Source organism: Pristiophorus japonicus, chromosome 1, assembly GCF_044704955.1.
Source record: "Pristiophorus japonicus isolate sPriJap1 chromosome 1, sPriJap1.hap1, whole genome shotgun sequence".
NCBI classification, from domain to species: domain Eukaryota; kingdom Metazoa; phylum Chordata; class Chondrichthyes; family Pristiophoridae; genus Pristiophorus; species Pristiophorus japonicus.
The window spans coordinates 29,656,685-29,679,295 of record NC_091977.1 but is presented as its reverse complement, the minus strand read 5'-3'; positions in this window follow the sequence as shown (position 1 = coordinate 29,679,295).

Here is a 22,611-nt window from a genome sequence, read left to right as displayed (position 1 = left end):
AGCAGTGCATTTGGAAAGAGGTGACATGATAGGTCCAAGTCAGCATGGATTTGTGAAAGGGAAATCATGCTTGACAAATCTTCTGGAATTTTTTGAGGATGTTTCCAGTAGAGTGGATAAGGGAGAACCAGTTGATGTGGTATATTTGGACTTTCAGAAGGCGTTCGACAAAGTCCCACACAAGAGATTGATGTGCAAAGTTAGAGCACATGGGATTGGGGGTAGTGTACTGACATGGATTGAGAACTGGTTGTCAGACAGGAAGCAAAGAGTAGGAGTAAATGGGTACTTTTCAGAATGGCAGGCAGTGACTAGTGGGATACCGCAAGGTTCTGTGCTGGGGCCCCAGCTGTTTACACTGTACATTAATGATTTAGATGAGGGGATTAAATGTAGTATCTCCAAATTTGCGGATGACACTAAGTTGGGTGGCAGTGTGAGCTGCGAGGAGGATGCTGTGAGGCTGCAGAGCGACTTGGATAGGTTAGGTGAGTGGGCAAATGCATGGCAGATGAAGTATAATGTGGATAAATGTGAGGTTATCCACTTTGGTGGTAAAAACAGAGAGACAGACTATTATCTGAATGGTGACAGATTAGGAAAAGGGGAGGTGCAAAGAGACCTGGGTGTCATGGTACATCAGTCATTGAAGGTTGGCATGCAGGTGCAGCAGGCGGTTAAGAAAGCAAATGGCATGTTGGCCTTCATAGCAAGGGGATTTGAGTACAGGGGCAGGGAGGTGTTGCTACAGTTGTACAGGGCCTTGGTGAGGCCACACCTGGAGTATTGTGTACAGTTTTGGTCTCCTAACCTGAGGAAGGACATTCTTGCTATTGAGGGAGTGCAGCGAAGGTTCACCAGACTGATTCCCGGGATGGCGGGACTGACCTATCAAGAAAGACTGGATCAACTGGGCTTGTATTCACTGGAGTTCAGAAGAATGAGAGGGGACCTCATAGAAACATTTAAAATTCTGACGGGGTTGGACAGGTTAGATGCAGGAAGAATGTTCCCAATGTTGGGGAAGTCCAGAACCAGAGGTCACAGTCTAAGGATAAGGGGTAAGCCATTTAGGACCGAGATGCGGAGGAACTTCTTCACCCAGAGAGTGGTGAACCTGTGGAATTCTTTACCACAGAAAGTTGTTGAGGCCAATTCACTAAATATATTCAAAAAGGAGTTAGATGAGGTCCTTACTACTAGGGGGATCAAGGGGTATGGCGAGAAAGCAGGAATGGGGTACTGAGGTTGAATGTTCAGCCATGAACTCATTGAATGGCGGTGCAGGCTAGAAGGGCCGAATGGCCTACTCCTGCACCTATTTTCTATGTTTCTAACCATTATTGGCTGTGCCTTCTGTTGCCTGGGCCCGAAGCTCTGGAACTCCCTGCCTAAACCTCTCTACCTCTGTACCTCTCTTTCCTCCTTTAAGATGCTCCTTAAAACCTACCCCTTTGACCAAGCATTTGGTCACCTGCCTTAATTTCTCCTTATCTGGCTCAGGATCAATTTTTTTGTCTCATAATACTCCTGTGAAGCGCCTGTGGATGTTTTATTATGTTGAAGGCACTATATCTGATATGTCCTTACTATACAGTATAAATGTACACGAGGCCCATACTTGAGAGAAGGTCACTCTGTGACCAGTTACCTTTATTACCAAGACCTCAAGTGATGAAGGTGGGTGGAGCTTCCCCTTTTATACCTGAAAGTCCAGGTTAGGAGTGTCTCCCACAAATTCACCCACTTGTGGTCAATGTTCTCAAGGTGTACAACTTTGGTCAGCTTATACATGGGTTACAATGATAGTTGAATACATGACATCACCTGCCCCCACAAAGTCTTATTGGGATCACAGGTTAAGTCTCTCTGGTGGTTTACGCTCCCTTGTAGAGCGCCTGAGTTGGGGCTCCGGTTGTTGGGCGCTATCCTGAGTGTCTGCTGTTTGCGGTGCCTCAGGCCTGTCCGGACTGCCCATAGTGACTGGGCTCTCCTCCACTTGGTTCCGGTGTTCGGTCACCTGTGGTGGAGTAAACTCTACGTCGTGTTCTTCCTCTGCTTCTTCCATGGGGTTGTTGAACCTCCTTTTAGTTTGATCCACGTGTTTGCGGCAGATTTGTCCATTGGTAGGTTTAACTACCAAAACCCTATTCCTCTCTTTGGCAATCACAGTGCCTGCAAACCATTTGGGCCCTGCAGCATAATTAAGGACAAAAACAGGGTCATTGACATCAATACATCGCGCCCGCGCATTCCTGTCATGGTAGTCACATTGTGACTGACGCCTGCTCTCAACAATTTCTTTCACAGTAGGGTGTATAAGGGATAACCTGGTTTTGAGCATCCTTTTCATTAGCAGCTCTGCGGGTGGAACCTCTGTGAGCGAGTGTGGTCGGGATCTATTGGCCAACAGGAGGCGTGATAAGCGGCTTTGTAGAAAACTCTCTTGGATTCTGAGCATCCCCTGTTTGATTATCTGCACTGTTCGTTCTACTTGGCTGTTTGAGGTCGGCTTGAATGGTACCATTCTGACATAGTTGTTTCCATTGCCTGCCACGAAGTCCTGGAATTCAGTGCTTGTGAAGCACAGGCCATTGTCACTGACCAAGACATCCGGTAGACCATGGGCAGCGAACATTGCCCACAGACTTTCTACTGTGGCAGAGGATGTGCTTGAATTTAAAATGGCACACCCAATCCATTTGGAGTACGCGTCTACTACAACCAAAAACATTTTTCCCATGAAAGGACCTGCGTAGTCCACGTGGATGTGTGACCATGGCTTGGCGGGCCAGGACCAGGGGCTAAGGGGGGCTTGCCTGGGTGCGTTGCCCAGCTGAGCACACGTGTTGCACCTGCGAACACAAAGTTCCAGGTCTGCATCTATCCCTGGCCACCAAACGTGTGTCCTGGGTCCTCATTGTGAAGTTCTCTGATAAACACCTCTCTGCCCATCTGGGGCATGACTACTCGGTTTCCCCACAGTAGACAATCGGCCTGAATCAAGAGTTCATCCTTGCGTCTATGAAACGGTTTAAATTCCTCAGGGCATGCCCCGTACGTGGCTGCCCAGTCCCCATTAAGGACACATTTCTTAACTAAAGACAGTAGCGGGTCTTTATTTGTCCAGACTTTAATCTGACGGGCTGTCATAGGTGAGCCTTCACTTTCGAAAGCTTCAACAGCCATGACCAGCTCAGCATCATGCTCAGTTGCCCCCTCTGTGGCTAGTGGGAGCCTGCTGAGTGCATCGGCGCAGTTTTCAGTGCCCGGTCTGTGCCGAATTGTGTAGTCATAGGCGATAACGTAAGTGCCCACCTCTGTATGTGGGCCGATGCATTTACATTTATGGCCTTGTTGTCGGCCAAAAGGGACATTCGGGGTTTGTGATCTGTCTCCAGCTCAAATTTCCTGCCAAACAGGTGCTGGTGCATTTTTTTTACTGCATATACACATGCTAGAACTTCATTTTCTACCATCCCGTAGCCCCTTCCTGCCTGGGACAGACTTCTGGAGGCATAAGCTACCGGCTGTACCTAACCATTGGCATTCACATGCAGCAACACACACCCAACCTCATAGGACAACGTATCGCACGTTAAAACTAGTTTCTTACATGGGTCATATAACGTTAACAGTTTGTTGGAGCACAACAAATTGCGTGCTCTATCAAAAGCCCTTTCCTGGCTGTCCACCCAGAACCAATCGTGACCTTTGCGTAGGAGCACGTGTAGCGGCTCTAACAGCGTGCTCAATTTGGGAAGAAAGTTACCAAAATAGTTCAGGAGCCCCAGGACCGAACGCAGCTCCGTCATGTTACAGAGTCTGGGTGCTCTCTGGATCGCTTCCGTTTTGGACACAGTAGGTCTGATCCCATCTGCTGCTACCCTCCTCCCCAGGAATTCTACCTCTGGAGCTAAGAAGACGCACTTTGCCTTTTTCAGTCGCAGCCCTACCTGGTCCAGTCTGCGTAGCACCTCCTCCAGGTTGTGGAGGTGTTCTGTAGTATCGCGACCCGTGATGAGGATATCGTCTTGAAAAACCACCATCCTTGGAATCGACTTGAGGAGGCTTTCCATATTTCACTGAAAAATCGCGGCGGCCGAACAAATCCCGAACGGACATCTGTTATGCTCAAACAACCCCTTGTGTGTCGTGACAGTGGTCAGCTTCTTTGACTCACTCGCCAGCTCCTGGGTCATGTAAGCTGAGGTCAGGTCCAATTTTGAAAAACGTTTGCCACCGGATAGCGTCACAAAGTGATCCTCTGCTCTCGGGAGTGGGTACTGATCTTGGAGTGACATCTGATTGATGTGGCCTTGTAATCGCCACATATCCTGATCGACATCCGCCTTGAGCACCGGCATGATCGAGCTCACCCAGTCACTGAATTCGACTGGCGAGATGATGCCTTCCCTCAGCAGGCGGTCCAATTCGCATTCTATCTTTTCCTACATCACGTACAGCACCGCTCTGGCCTTGTGGTGTACTGGCCTGGTGTCCGGGTTTATGTGAATCACTACATTGGCCCCCATGAAAGTGCAGATTCCGGGTTGAAATAATGAGTCAAATTTGTCCAGGACCTGTGAGCATGATACTCGCTCCACAGAAGAAATTGCATTGACATCGCCCCATTTCCAGTTCATGACAGCAAGCCAATTCCTCCCCAGTAGTGCGGGACCGTCCCACAGGACAATCCAGAGTGGCAACCTGTTCTCCGAATCTTTATGGGTCACAACTACCGTGGCGCTGCCTAGCACCGGAATGATCTCCTTTGTATATGTCCGTAGCTGTGCGTCAATCGGCAATAATTTTGGCCTCCTGGCCTTGGACACCCACAACCTTTCGAACTGTTTGATACTCACTATTTGACTGGCTGGCCCCCGTGACTAGCTCCATTAATACTGGGATGCCATTGAGGAGCACTTTCATCATTATCGGTGGCGTCCTGGTATATGAACTTTATATGTGCTCCACATGAACTCGCTGAACTTCAGCTTCCAGCGATTTCCCCCAGTATTCATTTGGCCTCGTAGGGCTTACATCGGGCCCGTCTTCCTCGTACATAAACCTGGCTGCAGGCTTCCTGCACATACGTGCCAAGTGACCGCTGACGTTGCAGTTTCTGCAGGTATATTGCTGATACCTTCAAGCTCTGGCTGGGTGTTTGCCTCCATACCTCCAGTATGAGCTGGAGGCCCCGTTATTGCAAACAAAAGGTCCATTACCAATCGATCGTCTCTGACTGTCTCTGTAACTGTCCTTAAGCGCACCATTAACAGGTGTTGATGGCCCCATTACTGGCCGCATTGTCCATTACGATGGCATGAATCGCCGTTCAGCTAGCCATTGTCTCTGTTGAATTCTCCCTTTGGGTTCGACTACATGCTGGGGCATGCCCGATTGCCCTTGTCTGCCTAGAGAACTGTGTGTCATGTTAACAATGTTGACTCCCTGGTCGTTTGCCGCATTTGAGCCAAGATTTTTGTCATATATCATTCTGGTTTCTTCCTCCCCTGAGATAAATGTCTGGGCTATCAGAGCCACCGCTTCCAAGGTCAAGTCTTTGGTCTCAATCAATTTCCTGAAAACCCCAGTGTGCCCGATGCCCTCAATAAAAAAGTTTTGCAGCATCTCCGCTCTGCATGCATCTGGGAACTTACATAAGCTCGCCAGTCGCCGGAGATCTGCCACGAAGTCTGGAACGCTTTGCCCTTCTTGCCGCCGGTGCGTGTCAAACCGGTGTCTCGCCATGTGCATGCTGCTCGCCGGTTTAAGATGTTTCACAATCAACTTAAAGAGCTCTTCGAAAGTCTTGTCCACTGGCTTCTCTGGCGCTAGAAGGTCTTTCATCAGGGAATACGTTCTGGATCCACAAACCGTCAGGAGATGAGCCCTGCGTTTGTCAGCCGAATCCTTTCCCAACCATTCCTTAGTGACAAAACTTTGCTGTAGTCTCTCAATAAAGTTGTCCCAATCATCACCAACACAGTACCTCTCTTTTGTGCTGCTAGTGGCCATGCTTGCATGGTTTAAATCCCAGTTTCTCGTCGCCAATGATATGTCCTTACTATACAGTATAAATGCATATGAGGCCCATACTTGAGAGAACGTCACTCTGTGACCAGTTACCTTTATTACCAAGACCTCAAGAGAGCAAAGGTGGGTGGAGCTTCCCCTTTTATACCGGAAAGTCCAGGTTAGGAGTGTCTCTCATAAGTTCACCTCCTTGTGGTCAACGTTCTCAAGGTGTACAACTTAGATCAGCTTATACATGGGTTACAATGATAGTTAAATACATGACAATATCAATGCAAGTTGTTTTTTTGGGGGCAATTAAAGCAGCAAATAGCAGACTGAATCCAGGTAACCCCGATTCCACTTACAGCAGTTTATAGTGTTGGCTGTAAAGCATTTTTGGACATCCTGAGATCATGAAAGACGCTATATAATGCAAGTATTTCTTTTTACATCTACTATAAATCAAAAGAGATATCGTTCGATGCTCGCACGATGGTGTGCAATGCAAAAATGTATAATCATCATTAAATATCGCAAGACTGTCCCTTCCCTTCCGCCCCCCTCCCCTATTGTGGAAGTCTGAGATGGGTGAGTCTTCAAAATTGTTTTTTGTACTGGCACTGGCAATGGCCTTGGGATATAACTAAAGGCCTGTTCAGAATCCACAACCCTTCAGGGAGAAACATAGTGCGATAAACTCACATTACATCATTCGACCACCATTTGGAATGGTGAAATTGAAATTCAGTTATGCAGTTTTTCTTAAACAGAGTGATATATTAAAAAATATATGCTATCCTGCACGTCACTATTGTTCTCTGTTGGATTGTGTTTCCCAAGCAGAGGCTGCATGACCGTGAGCATGGAAGATACTAATCTTGCTTGTTTACTCAACGGCTGTCAAGGCCCTGCTCTGTCAAAAGTTTTGCAAAGCCCATTCGGTATTACTTTTTATAACCTAACTCTAATAACAGCATAAAATGTACCCTTCAAGTTACACAGTAAAAGTGCACATTATAAAGTAGAAAGCACTGTCGGTGATGTTCTCAAGCGAACCTTTAAAGCACTTGCATCAAAGCTCTCCACCATGTTAACAACTCAATAACCTGATTTAATAAATGGGTTGATGTCTCCATTAAAATAGAGGCATGAGGAATTTGATACAAGTGTGTTCAGTGTCCATGTGGTCACATCACTCACAGTAATCAAGAAAAAAAGCAAGTCTTGCATTTATATAGCGCGTTTCATGACAACCAGATGTCCCAAAGCACTTTACAACCAATGACGTGCTTTTGGAGTGTAGTCACTATTGTATCATGGGAAACACGGCAGCCAATTTGCGCAGAGCAAGATCCCACTAACAGCAATGTGATAATGGCCAGATAATCTGTTTAAGTGATGTTGGTTGAGGGATAAATATTGGCCAGGACACCAGGGCTAACTCCCCTATTCTCCCTCAAAATTGTGCCGTGCGATCGTTTACATCCACTTGAGACAGCAGGTGCATCGGTTTGACGTCTCATCCAAAAAACAGCACCTCCGACAGTGCAGCACTCCCTCAGCGCTGCACTGGAGTATCAGCCTAGATTTTTGTGCTCAAGTCTCAGGAGTGGGACTTAAAGCCACAACCTTCTGTCTCAGAGGCGAGAGTGCTACCCACTGAGCCACGGCTGGCATATGCATTTGATAAGGGGTTATGGGGAGCGGGCAGGGAAATGATCAGATCAGCTATGATCTTATTGAATGGCGGAGCAGGCTCGAGGGGCCATATGGCCTATTCCTGCTCCTATTTCTCATGTTCTTATGTTCTTATGCAGTGGCATACAACACTTGGGTTTCATTATAATCCAGGTTAAGGCACCTAACTAAATTGTAAATGGGCATAACTGCTAATTGTATTTAATTTCCTACTCTCACACTATAATCTTGGAATACATTAACCTTCTTTCTGCCTAGTATTATTAGTCAATTTTATTCGATACTTAAAATAAAGCTTCACGGTGGGTAGCTTAACGCATAATGCAATAATAATATATTTTCCATCGACCGCATGTGAAAGAAGTATTGTTCCTTTCTCTCACTGTTTCCTCGCAGGACTGCGGAGACACAATTAACATTTAGAGCTGGATTTTCAGGTTTTGGAGTTTCGGGGTGAAAACGGAAGCGATACGTGAAAATTACCATTTGCTGATTTTCGGCAGACCTTTCAGCCTTTGGGGTCTGCGCCATCGCAAAGGCAGGCATTACCCAATCATTCGCGGCACAAAACGCGGGGTTTGCCAACTTTAGTGCGGGGTTGGGAGCCCTGGAGAGAGGCCTTGGGAGGGGGAAAAAAATTCAAAAAGCATTCCAAAAACATTACCAAGACTCTTAACTAACTAATCGCTGCAAAAAATAAATAAATAAAAATGCCACGTAATGTTTTTTTGCCTTTTTTCTAACTTACCGCTGCTGGAAGGACTGCACCGACAGGCCTGTCGCTGTTCTGGACGCGGCGTACGGGTCGGGAGATTGCCAAAACTCGGTTGGTAACGCAATCTGCGATGTTGCACGTCGGCGCAACTCTCCCCGGCGGTACGTCCCATCGCCGCCGCAAACAAGGAGCTGAGGATCTCGCCGCGGCGGCTTAAAACGCGGCAAAAACCCGGTCGTAAAACCCATCGAAAATCCAGCCCTTCGTCTCTTGTTGCAGATGGAGGGATTGATTCTGAGATCTGCAAAGGTTACCATGACCAGAGTCAGTGGACACACCAAGCACCGTTATTTTTAAAGCTGATCCTGCCACATGCACAGGTGCTAGGCAGTCATTCATCATCATCATAGGCAGTCCCTCGAAATCGAGAAGATATTGGTGAGGCCACACCTGGAATACTGCGTGCAGTTTTGGTTTCTATATGTACGAAAGGATATATTTGCTTTGGAGGCAGTTCAGAGAAGGCTCACTAGGTTGATTCCAGGGATGAGGGAGTTGACTTATGAGGAAAGGTTGAGAAGGTTGGGCCTCTACTCATTGGAATTTAGAAGAATGAGAGATGATCTTGTCGAAACCTATAAGATTATGAGGGGGCATGACAAGGTGGATGCAGAGAGGATGTTTCCACTGATGGGGGAGACTAGAATTAGAGGGCATGATCATAGAATAAGGGCCCGCCCATTTAAAACTGAGATGAGGAGAAATTTCTTCTCTCAGAGGGTTGTAAATCTGTGGAATTCACTGCCTCAAAGAGCTGTGAAAGCTGGGACATTAAATAAATTTAAGACAGAAATAGACAGTTTCTTAAACGACAAGGGGATAAGGGTTTATGGGGAACGGGCAGGGAAGTGGAGCTGAGTCCATGACCAGATCAGCCACGATCTTATTGAATGGCGGAGCAGGCTCGAGGGGCCGTATGGCCTACTCCTGCTCCTATTTCTTATGTTCCACTTTAAAAGTGAGTTCTCAGGTGACTGTACAGTCCAATAGGGGAATTACAGTCTCTGTTACAGGTGGGACAGATAGTGGTTGAAGGAAAGGGTGGGTGGAGTGTCTGGTTTGCCACATGCTCCTTCCGCTGTCTACGCTTGTTTCCTGCATGTTCTCGGCGATGAGACTCGAGGTGCTCAGCGCCCTCCCGGATGCTCTTCCTCCACTTAGGGTGGTCTTTGGCCAGGGATTCCCAAGTGCCGGTGGGGATGTTGCACTTCATCAAGGAGGTTTTTAGGGTGTCCTTGAAACGTTTCCTCTGCACACCAGGGGCTCGCTTGTCATGCAGGAGTTCCAGGATAAGTGAATGGCAGATGGAATATAATGTGGCAAAATGTGAGGTTATCCACTTTGGCAGAAAAAATAGAAAAGCAAATTATAATTTAAATGGAGAAAAATTGCTAAGTGCTGCAGTACAGAGGGACCTGTGGTCCTTGTGCATGAAACACAAAAATCAGTAAGCAGGTACAGCAAGTAATCAGGAAGGCAAATGGAATTTTGGCCTTTATTGCAAGGGGGATAGAGTATAATAGCAGAGAAGTCCTGCTACACCTATACAATGTATTGCTGAGGCCATACCTAGAGTACTGCATACAGTTTTGGTCTCCGTATTTAAGGAAGGATATACTTGCATTGGAGGCTGTTCAGAGAAGGTTCAATAGGGTGATTCTGGAGATAAGGGGGTTGACTTTGAAGATAGGTTGAGTGGGTTGGGCCTATACACATTGGAGTTCAGAAGAATAAGACATGATCTTATTGAAACACATAAGATAATGGGGGGGCTCTACAAGGTGGGAGGATATTTCCATTCATAAGGGAAACTAAAACTAGGGGACATAGTCTCAGAATAAGAGGCCGCCTTTTTAAAACTGAGATGAGGAGGAATTTCTTCTCTCGGAGGGTTGTAAATCTTTGGAATTCTTTGCTCATTGAATATATTTAAGTCGGAGATAGAAAGATTTTTGAACGATAAGGGAATAAAGGATTATGGGGAGTGAGCAGGGAAGTGGAGCTGAGTGCACGATCAGATCAGCCATGATCTTATTGAATGGCGGAGCGAGCTCGAGGGGTGAGGTGGCCTCTCCTGCTCCTATTTCTTATGTTCTTATGTATATTTACTGATCATTAGCATTCTGTATGTTCACATTCCTCCATTGGAGAATAGTGAAAAGTAATGGAATATGTCGTTGATTGATTAACAGTCAGACAGGCCATATTTTGAATCTCCTTCACATAATAATCTTCATACCAGTTGAAAGGGGGTGCCAGTCCTATACAATGGAAGGGTTTGTGGGCAGCAGACCCACAGAAACGTGGTTGATTCTTAAGTGTTCTCTGAAATGGCCTCGCAAGCCAATCGGTTGTACCAAGCCGCTATGACAAAGTAACTCACTCCCCAGCAGCACTGCGGCATCACCTTCACCACACGGACTGCCGCGGTTCCAGAAGACGGTGTAAGAAGTCGGCGAAAACATCGACAGCAAAAGCATAAACTTTTGAACTTAAACTTTTGGACTTTAAGTTTTGGACATTGCTTTTAACTTGGCTGTTACTGCAGAATGGCAGACAGCATAATGTGGGACAGGTCAAAACTTGTCCCACCGGAATACACATCAGGTGGGCAGGAATGGATCAATGGCTGAAATGGCAGGAAGATGATTGATGGTGGGCCCTTTGTCATGTAATGTGAACCCATCAGTGAGAGATCAAGAAGATTGGTCACTGCTCAAGACACAAAGGAAGCTTTTCAGCCATCCAGACTTGTTGGAGCCTTGTCCCTAGGAACAGGACAGTTGACAAAGACACTGTCCAAAGAGCTGGTTTTTTTGCTCTTTCAGTTGGACTGCCTCAGGCGAAGGACTAACTTTTTGCGCGAGAAGCAGCATTTTTCAGGTATAAGAGAGGCAGTTTTGGCTGCCATCTCTCTCTTGCTCTCCTCTTCTACACTTGCTTGCTTCATTCAACGCACTCAAAGACCGAGCACCCCGTCCGGGACGGAGGGAAGAAACACCATCTATGAGCAAAGAGAGCCGCGCTCATCGGGAGAAGCAGCGAGTAAGCCAGAGAAGTAATTGGTGAGCATTTATCCCAGTCCATGCATCTTTAAGATCGCTGCATAGTGTAAAGGGGTGTCGTGTGTCCCAACCAAGCCTTAGTGGTTTAGTGGGGAGGTTTCTGCACGGATTATAGGCGTACGCACAGTCTGTTGGACATATTCGGTAATGCCCTATCAAACCAAGCAGGCGTGTTTTGGTCATGGGTACTTTGCGATAGGGGCCTGCTCAGGCGGGCCAAGGTTGTGTGTTGTACTGTGTTTGTTTGTTTTACACCACCAGAGTGTGTTTTACTGGGTGCAGGTGTGTGTTTAACTTGAATAAAAGCATTGTGATGGTTAAGACCGAAAGATCTGGCTGTAACTGTGTATTTTTGTTTACTACTAGAATTGTGGTGTCTAGAACTGTTGTAAGCGGAGGGTGATTCGAAATCATCAAGGGCAAAACCACTTACAGTGGTTCACCACCACCTTCTCAAGGGCAGTTAGAGATGGGCAATAAATGCTAGCTTTGCCAGCGACACCCATATCCCAGAACGAATTTTGGATTAATGGAAGAAGCGGGCAGGTCGGATCGCACACCTGGAAAGGAACGCGCCTGAATTTTCATTGTGCACTGGGGCCACGTGATCTAGTGGGCCCAGAACCAGGAAATCCTATATGCTGAATCAACAATGAATGCCCAGAACTTGAAAATTCTCTTCCATTAACAGTTCCATCCTGTAAAGAAAGAAGGCAAGAAGGAAAGATCCTGCACTCACTGCGGGAAATCACGTTCTCAGGGAATACATTACAACAGAGACTCCACTCCAAAAGTACTTCATTGGCTGTAAAGCGCTTTGAGATGTTCAGTGGTGGTGAAAGGCGCTATATAAATGTAAGTCTTTCTTCCGATAGAAAATCACTGGCACACATTCTGTGCCTTCCCATGAAACACTTCCTGCTCTGGAAGCATGGAAATGGCACTGATATCTTCTCTGGTTCTTTCCTCTGTCAGTTTCCTTTATTCCATGTCAGTGGAAGCATAACTACACTAAGTAGATAGATCCAGAGATTCATCCAGGTTGATTGTCATAATTAGTTGGCTCCATTATGCTCAGCTTTCATGCCATGCACTGAAAATAATACGACGTCAAGGCAGTCAATAGATTTACTACTGAGCTACAATATTGAGTGTCTGCAAGTATATTAGTCCTACTTTATTTGCTTCTTTCATTGTCTAGAAATACTGTGCTGCAGCATAATTAATAATTTCTCATTTGTTTAATCAGTCTCCAGCTCCCTCTGTGAGCCTAGGGACGAGCACATAATCTTGGACTGACACCTCAGTGCAATACTGAGGGAGTCATCATCATCATAGGCAGTCCCTCGGGGTCGAGGATGACTTGCTTCCACTCTAAAAGTGAGTTCTCAGCTGACTGAGGAATCCAATGTGGGAACTACAGTCTCTGTCACAGGTGGGACAGAAAGTGGTTGAAGGAAAGGGTGGGTGGGGAACCTGGTTTGTTGCACGCTCCTTCCGATGTCTGCGCTTGGTTTCTGCATGCTCTCGGCGATGGGACTTGAGGTGCTCAGTGCCCTCCCGGATGCTCTTCCTCCACTTTGGGCGGTCGTGGGCCAACGATTCCCAGGAGTCAGTGGGAATGTTGCACTTTATCAAGGAGGTTTTGAGAAAGACCTTGAAGCATTTACTCAGCCCACCTGGGGCTCACATGTCGTGTAGGAGTTCCAAGTAGAGCGCTTGCTTTGGGAGTCTCGTGTCAGGCATGCGAACAATGTGGCCCAGCCAATGGAGTTGATCGAGCGTGGTCAATGCTTCGATGCTGGGGATGTTGGCCTGAGCGAGAACACGGACGTTGGTGCGCCTATCCTGCCAATGGATTTGCAGGATCTTGCGGAGGCAGCGTTGGTGGTACTTCTCCAGCCTTTTGAAGTGTCTGCTGTATATCTCTGAGCCTTATAGGAGGGCAGATATCACTATTGCCATAAGCTTGGTGCCGGATTTGAGGTCCTGGTCTTCAAACACTCTCTTCCTCAGGTGACTGAAGGCTGCGCTGGTGCACTGAAGGCAGTGTTGGACCTCGTCATCAATGTCTGCTTTTTCTGACAGTAGGCTCCCGAGGTATGGAAAATGGTTCACCTTGCCCAAGGCCTCGCCGTGGATCTTGATAACCAAGGGGCAGTGCAGTGTGTTGGGGGCAGCTTGGTGGAGGACCTTTGTCTTACAGATGGTTAATGTGAGGCCCATGCTTTCGTACACCTCGGTGAAGGTGTTGACGATGGCTTGGAGTTCCAGCTCAGAGTGTGCGCAGACGCAGGCGTCGTCTGCATACTGTGGTTCAATGACAGAGGATGGGGCAACCTTGGATCTGGCCTGGAGGTGGCGAAGGTTGAATATTTGTTCTATAATTTAGCTCCACTCCAGCGGGGAGCTTGCTAAGGGTGAGATGAAGCATTGCAGCAAGGAAGATCGAAAAAAGCGTTGGTGCGATGACACAGCCCTGCTTGACAATAGTCCGGACTTGGATTGGTTTTGTGGTGGATCCATTGGTCAGGATTACAGCTTGCATTTCATCATGGAGCAGGCGGAGGATGGTGACAAATGTTTGAGGGCAGCTGAAACGGAGGAGGACGCTCCATAATCCCTCACGGTTGACAGTTTCAAAGGCCTTTGTGAGGTCAAAGAAAGCCATGTATACGGGTTGGTGCTGTTCCCTGCATTTCTCTTGCAGTTGTCGCGCGGTGAAGATCATGTCCGTTGTACCCCTTAGTGGTCAGAATCCGTATTGTGATTCTGGGAGGAGCTCTCTCAGCAGGAGATCGAGAGAGATTTTGCAGAAATTCTACCTCCTTCACTGTGAGAGGCTTTGGGGGTGAATTGCCACTGAAGGAGTGCTGTATTGCCAGAGGTGCTGGCCTAGAAATTCATTGATGCCACGCCCATTTCCAGGCCCTTAACCAATATGGCGTCTGACATGCGCACGCACAATACGCGCCACAAGTGTGCCGTCCACCATATTGGTAAAGGCGTCGAGAGCCCGCACCTGAAATAGGTGTTCGGCCCCGAAGGAACAACCATATATGCAATTTCTCTGTGGTTTCTGCTGATCTTCCGCCAACGTTACAGCGGGAGATCAAGAGAGATTTTGTGGAAATTCTACCTTCTTTACCGTGAGAAGCTTTGGGGGTTAATTGACACCTTCACTGCCTAGGCAGTAATCTGGTGGAGCAGAGTGCCCGCCTATTGTAGAACCTGCCCGATTATCATCAAATTGGTTCAATAGGATAAAAAACAAACCCCTTCTGCGATGGGCGGCCGACGTGATTCACCAAATTAGCGAAGGTGAAAACGGCCCCTCTTTGTCTCTATTTTTAAACATATTTCATATTAATAAAAAAATTGTTCGTGCAGTAAAAGATTGGCTAATGCCTTGAACATCATTGTCTTTTTTTATGAAGTGCACTATTAATTCAGAATGCTGCAGGATTACTGATTAAAGGAATGCCATTATTATGGTAATGAGACGTCTTATAGGATCCAGAGTTGGTTAGACTTTGTACTGTGAAAGAAATATTTTAATTTAGATCCTTCATCGAGTACACAAAGCAAACACATCCATCTGTTCCATGAATTGCCTCTAGGAAGGATTCCTTATCAGCAGATGGTAGTTAAGCCGCAAAATTGTCTGTCTCCTAAATTTTAGTTCATTTTGCTCAAAGACCCATCTTACTGATTCTAAGGTTGCATTAGTTGAGTTCGGCAAATGCTTCACTCAGTGGGAGTCATTAATAAAAAGATGGCTCTCCCAGTTAGGGAGGGAGTTCCAGGATTTTGACCCAGCGATGATGAAGGAACGGCGATATGTTTCCAAATCATTGTGGTGTGTAACTTGGAGGGGAACATGGAGGTGGTGGTGTTTCCATGTGCTTGCTGCCCTGATCCTTCTCGGTGGTAGAGGTCGCAGGTTTGGGAGGTGCTGCTAAAGAAGTCTTGGCGAGTTTCCGCAGTGCACCTTGTAGATGGTACACACTGCAGCCAAGGTGTGCCAGTGGTGGAGGGAGTGGATGTTTAAGGTGCTGGATGGGGCACCAATCAAGCGGACTGCTTTGTCCTGGATGGTGTCGAGCTTCTTGAGTGTTGTTGGAGCCTTCACATATGGACAGCTTTGAGCAATATGTTGTCCCAGACAGCGATAGCATGACTTCAATGCACTGTTACCTTGGCCAGTTGCTGAGGCCTTGGCGCCCAACTGCCTTTTACATTTAACCTTCAGGTGATTCACCTCGGTTGTCTGATGACTGGAAATGGCGTATAATTCTCTGGTGGATTGGTCGGCCATATCCATCAACATAGCTGTCTGACAAGCAAAATCAAAAGTGAAGTTAGAGCTTGTCAACAATTTTCTTCTGATTGAACATAAGAACATAAGATTGCATAATTTTTCAACCCACAGACAAAGCAGTTACGCAATGCTCGGTCCTGAATGGATAGCTTTTTTAAAGCTGCAATGTATTCAGTGATACTCTCATCATTTAACTGATTTTGTGTTCCAAAACGATAACTTTCGGCAATTTCCAGGGGCTCAGGATTGTAGTGCTGTTCTATCCAACTTGGTTAGAATCTCCGTCAGTGGCATGTTCTTTGGCTTGTGGGAGCAAGCACATTTTTCAGGGTTTCATGCACCTGCTTCAGTCAAGAAAATAGTCTATTTCCTTTCTAACACCATCCGGTTATGGTTTCCATCATCGGGAACATTTCTAGCTGCTACACATACACTCCGAAAGTCTCTCGGTCGTGATCGAACTCACCCAAGCGCCCTATTATTTCCATAGGTGCAGCCATCTGTACTCTGGCAACGTCAACAGTTCAGCCAAGTGTGCTTAGAAACATAGGAACATAGAAAATAGGTGCAGGAGTAGACCATTCAGCCTTTCGAGCCTGCACCGCCATTCAATAAGATCATGGCTGATCATTCCTTCAGTACCCCTTTCCTGCTTTCTCTCCATACTCCTTGATCCCCTTAACCGTAAGGGCCATATCTAACTCCCTCTTGAATATATCCAGTGAACTGGCATCAACAACTCTCTACGACAGGGAATTCCACAGGTTAACAACCCTCTGAGTGAAGAAGTTTCTCCTCATCTCAGTCCTAAATGGCCTACCCCTTATCCTAAGACTATGTTCCTTGGTTCTGGACTTCACCAACATCGGGAACATTCTTCCCGCATCTATCCTGTCCAGTCCCGTCAGAATCTTATATGTTTCTATGAGATCCCCTCTCATCCTTCTAAAGTGCAGTGAATACAGGCCCAGTTGATCCAGTCTCTCCTCATATGACAGCCCAGCTATCCCTGGAATCAGTCTGGTGAACCTTTGCTGCACTCCCTCAATAGCAAGAACGTCCTTCCTCAGACTAGGAGGCCAAAACTAACACAATATTCCAGGTGAGGCCTCACTAAGGCCCTTTACAACTGCAGTAAGACCTCCCTGCTCCTATACTCAAATCCCCTAGCTATAAAGGCCAACATACCATTTACCTTCTTTACCGCCTGCTGTACCTGCGTGCCCACTTTCAGTGACTGATGAACCATGACACCCAGGTCTCGTTGCACCTCCCTTTTCCTAGTCTGCCGCCATTCAGATAATATTCTGCCTTTGTGTTTTTGCCCCCAAAATGGATAACCTCACATTTATCCACATTATACTGCATCTGCCATGCATTTGCCCACTCACCTAACCTGTCCAAGTCACCCTGCAGCCTCTTAGCGTCCTCCTCACAGCTCACACCGCCACCCAGTTTAGTATCATCTGAAAACTTGGAGATATTACACTCTATTCCTTCATCTAAATCATTAATGTACATTGTAAAGAGCTGGGGTCCCAGAACTGAGCCCTGCGGCACTCCACTAGTTACTGCCTGCCATTCTGAAAAGGACCCGTTTATCCCGACTCTCTGCTTCCTGTCTGCCAACTAGTTCCCTATCCACGTCAGTATATTACCCCCTTTGATTTTGCACACCAATCTCTTGTGCGGGACCTTGTCAAAAGCCTTTTGAAAGTCCAAATACACCACATCCACTGGTTCTCCCTTGTCCACTCTGCTAGTTACATCCTCAAAAAATTCCAGAAGATTCGTCAAGCATGATTTCCCTTTCATAAATCCATGCTGACTTAGTCTCATCCTGTCACTGCTTTCCAAATGTGCTGCTATTTCATCCTTAATGATTGATTCCAACATTTTCCCCACTACTGATGTCAGGCTGACCGGTCTATAATTACCCATTTTCTCTCTCCCTCCTTTTTTAAAAAGTGGTGTTACATTAGCTACCCTCCAGTCCATAGGAACTGATCCAGAGTCGATAGACTGTTGGAAAATGATCACCAATGCATCCACAATTTCTAGGGCGACTTTCTTGAGTACTCTGGGATGCAGACTATCAGGCCCCGGGGATTTATCGGCCTTCAATCCCATCAATTTCCCTAACACAATTTCCCGCCTAATAAGGATATCCTTCAGTTCCTCCTTCTCACTAGGCCCACTATCCCCTAGTACCTTCGGAAGGTTATTTGTATCTTCCTTCGTGAAGACAGAACCGAAGTATTGGTTCAATTGGTCTGCCATTTCTTTGTTCCCCATTATAAATTCATCTGAATCCAACTGTAAGGGACTTACATTGGTCTTTATTAATCTTTTTCTCTTCACATAATCTACCTTGGATTTTTAGCTGTTCTGCAAAACAAAGAACCTCTCAAAGTCTCTGTGTTAGGATCATCCACCAACAAAAATTTCAACCAGGGAATCCAGAAATCCTATCCTACACCACCAATATGTGATATATTCTTACGACATCACTAAGGAGCACACGCACACACACAAGATGGCTCTTAACAGAAAACTGTCATCATGTGACCTTGCCACATGATCCTTTATTATTTACATCAGTAAGAACATAAGAAATAAGAGCAGGAGAAGGCCATTTGGCCCCTCGAGCCTGCTCCGCCATTCAATGAGATCATGGCTGATCTAATCATGGACTCAGCTCCACTTCCCTGCCCGCTCCCCATAACCCTTTATTCCTTTATCCCTCAAAAATCTGTCGATCTCCGCCTTCAATATATTCAATGACCCAGCCTCCACAGCTCTCTGGGGCAGAGAATTCCATAGTCACTGTTTGCCAATCGGAAAATGACCGGTAGTTGCAGTACATCGGTAGTCCACTAGATGGGACTCCCTATTACAATCCTAACTTGCACAAAGTCCCATTCACCCATAACCTTTGTGTTCGCTGACTGGCATTGGCTCCCGGTCCAGCAACGGGTTGCTTTTAAAGTTCTCATCCTTGTTTTCAAATCCCTCAGTGGTGTCGCCCCTCCCTATCCAGCCCGACAACCCTCTGCGATCTCTGCGCTTTACCAATTCCGGCCTCTTGCACATTCCCAATTTTCATCATCCCACCATTGGTGGCCGTGCCTTCAGCTGTCAAACCTCAAAGCTCTGGAATTCCCAGCCAAAACCATTCCGCCTCTCTACCTCACTTTCCTCCTTTAAGACAATCTTTAAAATCCACTTCTTCGATCAAACTTTGGTTCACCGGTCGCAATATCACCGTATGTGGAACGGTGTCATATTTTGTTTGATAATGCTCCTGTGAAGTGCCTTGGAACATATTTTTACATTATAGGTGCTGTATAAATGTGAGTTGTTGTTGGGGAGGTGCAGAGTAAAGCTCCCTGCACTCTGCTTCAACAATGTGCCTGAGCCAAAATATCAGACAAGCACTCCATTACTGCATTTTAACTCTGGTCACTGTCACCTCATCCGCAGTCAGATACACTGCGCTAAAATCGGACTTTTTTTTGAGACTGGAAAAGATAAATTTATGTGCCTTCACTTACAAGGTAATATTATTCTTTGATTGTCCTTTCTCAGTCTATTTTCCAGGTAGCTTGTTTAAAATGGTATTGGATCATTCCGATCATTTTAAGATAACTGGCAAAAGAAGCAGGGGGTCGATGAGGAGAATTTCTTTATGCAACGAATTGTTGTGAGCTGGAATGCACTGCCTGAAAGGGTGCTGGAAGCAGATTCAATAGTAACATTCAAAAAATAATCGGATATATAGTTGAAATAAAGAATGACTTGCATTTATACAGCGCCTTTTACCACCACTGGACATCTCAAAGTGCTTTACAGCCAATGACGTGTTTTTAAGTGGAGTCACTGCAAGCAAGCTCCCACAAACAGCAGTGCGATAATGACCAAATAGTCTGTATTTTTTTGTCACATTGATTGAGGGATAAACATTGGCCAAGACACTGGGGATAACTCCCCTGCACTTCTAAATAGTTCGGTGGGATCTTTTACGTCCACCTAGGAGAGCAGATGAGGCCTCAGTTTAACGTCTCATCCAGAAGGCGGCACCTCCGACAGTGCAGCACTGGAGAGTCAGCCTAGATTTTTGTGCTCAAGTTTCTGGAGTGGCTCTTCAACCCATAGCCTTCTGACCCAGAGGCAAGAGTGTTCCCCCACTGAGCCACAGCTGACACTGTGAATGAAACATTTGCAGGGCTGTGCAGAAAGAGCAGTGTGAGTGGGATGAATTGGAAAAGCTGCTTCTAAGAGCCGGCACAGGCACGAGGGGCCGAATGTCCTCCTTCTGCACTGAATCATTCTTAGATTCTAAAATTGACAGCTTGTGGAAAATAGCTTATTGTAATAGATAAATTAATTCCCACCCTGTCAAAAAACAAATCCTACCCTGAGACACTCTGGGGGACAGACAGTATAAAAAATTCTAAATGTAATGTTACAATGAGATGAAATTAATATCCAGCAAACTACACAAATGATAAATTAGCAGTTGCGATTGTTGAAATATAGACCTCAGTTTAATTGAGTGCTGGTGTATTAGTGCAACCTGTGTTGCTTCAAGATAGGAGTGAATTGGCAGAATTCGTGGATACGGCAAAGGATAAATGTCCTCCCGGCAGTGCCAGCCACACTTATCAAATTACAGTGACAACAAAAATAAGGGGGAAACAAAACAAATTGATAACATGGAAAGGAGCACTAGGAAAATCAATAAGAATAACACTGGATGGACCACCCGGCATCGATCTAGGCACGGGGTTCAGACACTTCAAAGGCACACCCAGCCCAGTTAACCCTGCAAAGTCTTCCTCACTAACATTTGCGGACCTGTGCCAAAAATTAGGAGAGCTGTCCCACAGATTGGTCAAGCAACAGCCTGACACAGCCATACTCACAGAATCATACCTTTCAGCATATGCCCTAGGTTCCTCCATCACCGTCCCTGGCTATGTTCAGTCCCACCGGCAGGACAGACCCACCAGAGGTGGTATGCAGTCGGGAAGGAGTGGCCCCGGGGGTCCTCAACATTGACTCTGGACCCCATGGTCTAATGCATCAGGTCAAACATGGGCAAGGAAACCTCCTGCTGATTACCACCTAAAGCACTCCCTCAGCTGATGAATCAGTACACCTCCATGTTGAACACCACCTGGAAGAAGCACTGAGAGTAGCAAGAGCAAGAGCACTCTGAGTGGGGTACTTCAGTGACCATCACTAAGAGTGGCTCAGTAGCACAACTACTGACCGAGCTGGCTGAGTCCTGAAGAACACCGTTGCCAAACTAGGCCTGCGGCAGATGGTGAGAGAACCAACACGAGGGATAAATGGGATAGATTCAGAACAGATCTAGCAGCTCAAAACTGGGCATCTATGAGGCGCTGTGGGCCATCAGCAGCAGCAGAATTGTACTCCACCACAATCTGAGACCTCATGGGCCGATATATCCCTCACTCTACCATTACCATCAAGCTAGAGGACCAACCTTGATTCAATGAAGAGTATAGAAGAGCATGCCAGGAGCAGCACCAGGTGTACCTAAACATGAGTTGAAAACCTGGTGAAGCTACAACACAGGATTACATGCATTCTAATGGTAGAGCTAAATGTTGCCACAACCAACGGATCAGATTAAAGCTCTGCAGTCCTGCCACATCCAGTCATGAATGGTGGTGGACCATTAGACAACTGATGGGAGAAGGAGGCGCCGTGAACATCCCCATCCTCAATAATGGCGGAACGCAGCATACAAGTGCGAAAGATAAGGCTGAAGCGTTTGCATCCATCATCATCCAGAAGTGCTGAGTGGATGATCCATATTGACCCCCTCCTGAGATGCCCACCATCACAGAACGTGATATCAAGAAACGGATAAGCGCTCTCGATACAGCAAAGGCTATGGACCCACCGACAACAACCCAGCTGTCATGTTGAAGACTTGTGCTCCAGAACTAGCCACGTCTCTAGCCAAGCTGCTCCAGTACAGTTACAACACTGGTATCTACCCGACAAAGTGGAAAATTGCCCACATATGTCCTGTCCATTAAAAGAGGGCCAATTACCACCCCATCAGCCGAATCTCGATCATCAGCAAAGTGATGGAAGGTGTGGTCACCTTTGCTAATAAGCGGCACTTACTCACCAATAACCTGCTCACCAACACTCAGTTTGGGTTCCGCCAGGACCACTCGGCTCCAGACCTGATTACAGCCTTGGTCCAAACATGGACAAAAGAGCTGAATTCTAAATGTGAGGTGTAAGTGACTGCCCTTAACATCAAGGCAACTTTTGACCAAGTCTGGCATCAAGGAACCTTAGTAAAACTGAAGTAAATGGGAATCGGGAGGAAAACTCTCCACTGGCTGGAGCCATACCTGGCACAAAGGAAGATGGTTGTGGTTGTTGGAGGACAATCATCTCAGCCCCAGGACATTCCTGAAGAAGTTCCTCAGGGCAGTATCCTAGGCCCTAACATCTTCAGCTGCTTCACCAATGACCTTCCCTCCATCAAAAGGGCAGAAGTGGGATGGTCACGAATAACTGCAGTGTTCAGTGCCATTCGCAACTCCTCAGATATGCTTGCAGCGAGATCTGGACAACATCCAGGCTTGGGCTGATAATTGGCAATTAACATTCATACCATACAAGTGCCAAGCACTGACAATTTCTAATAAGCAAGAGTCTAATCATCGCCCCTTGACATT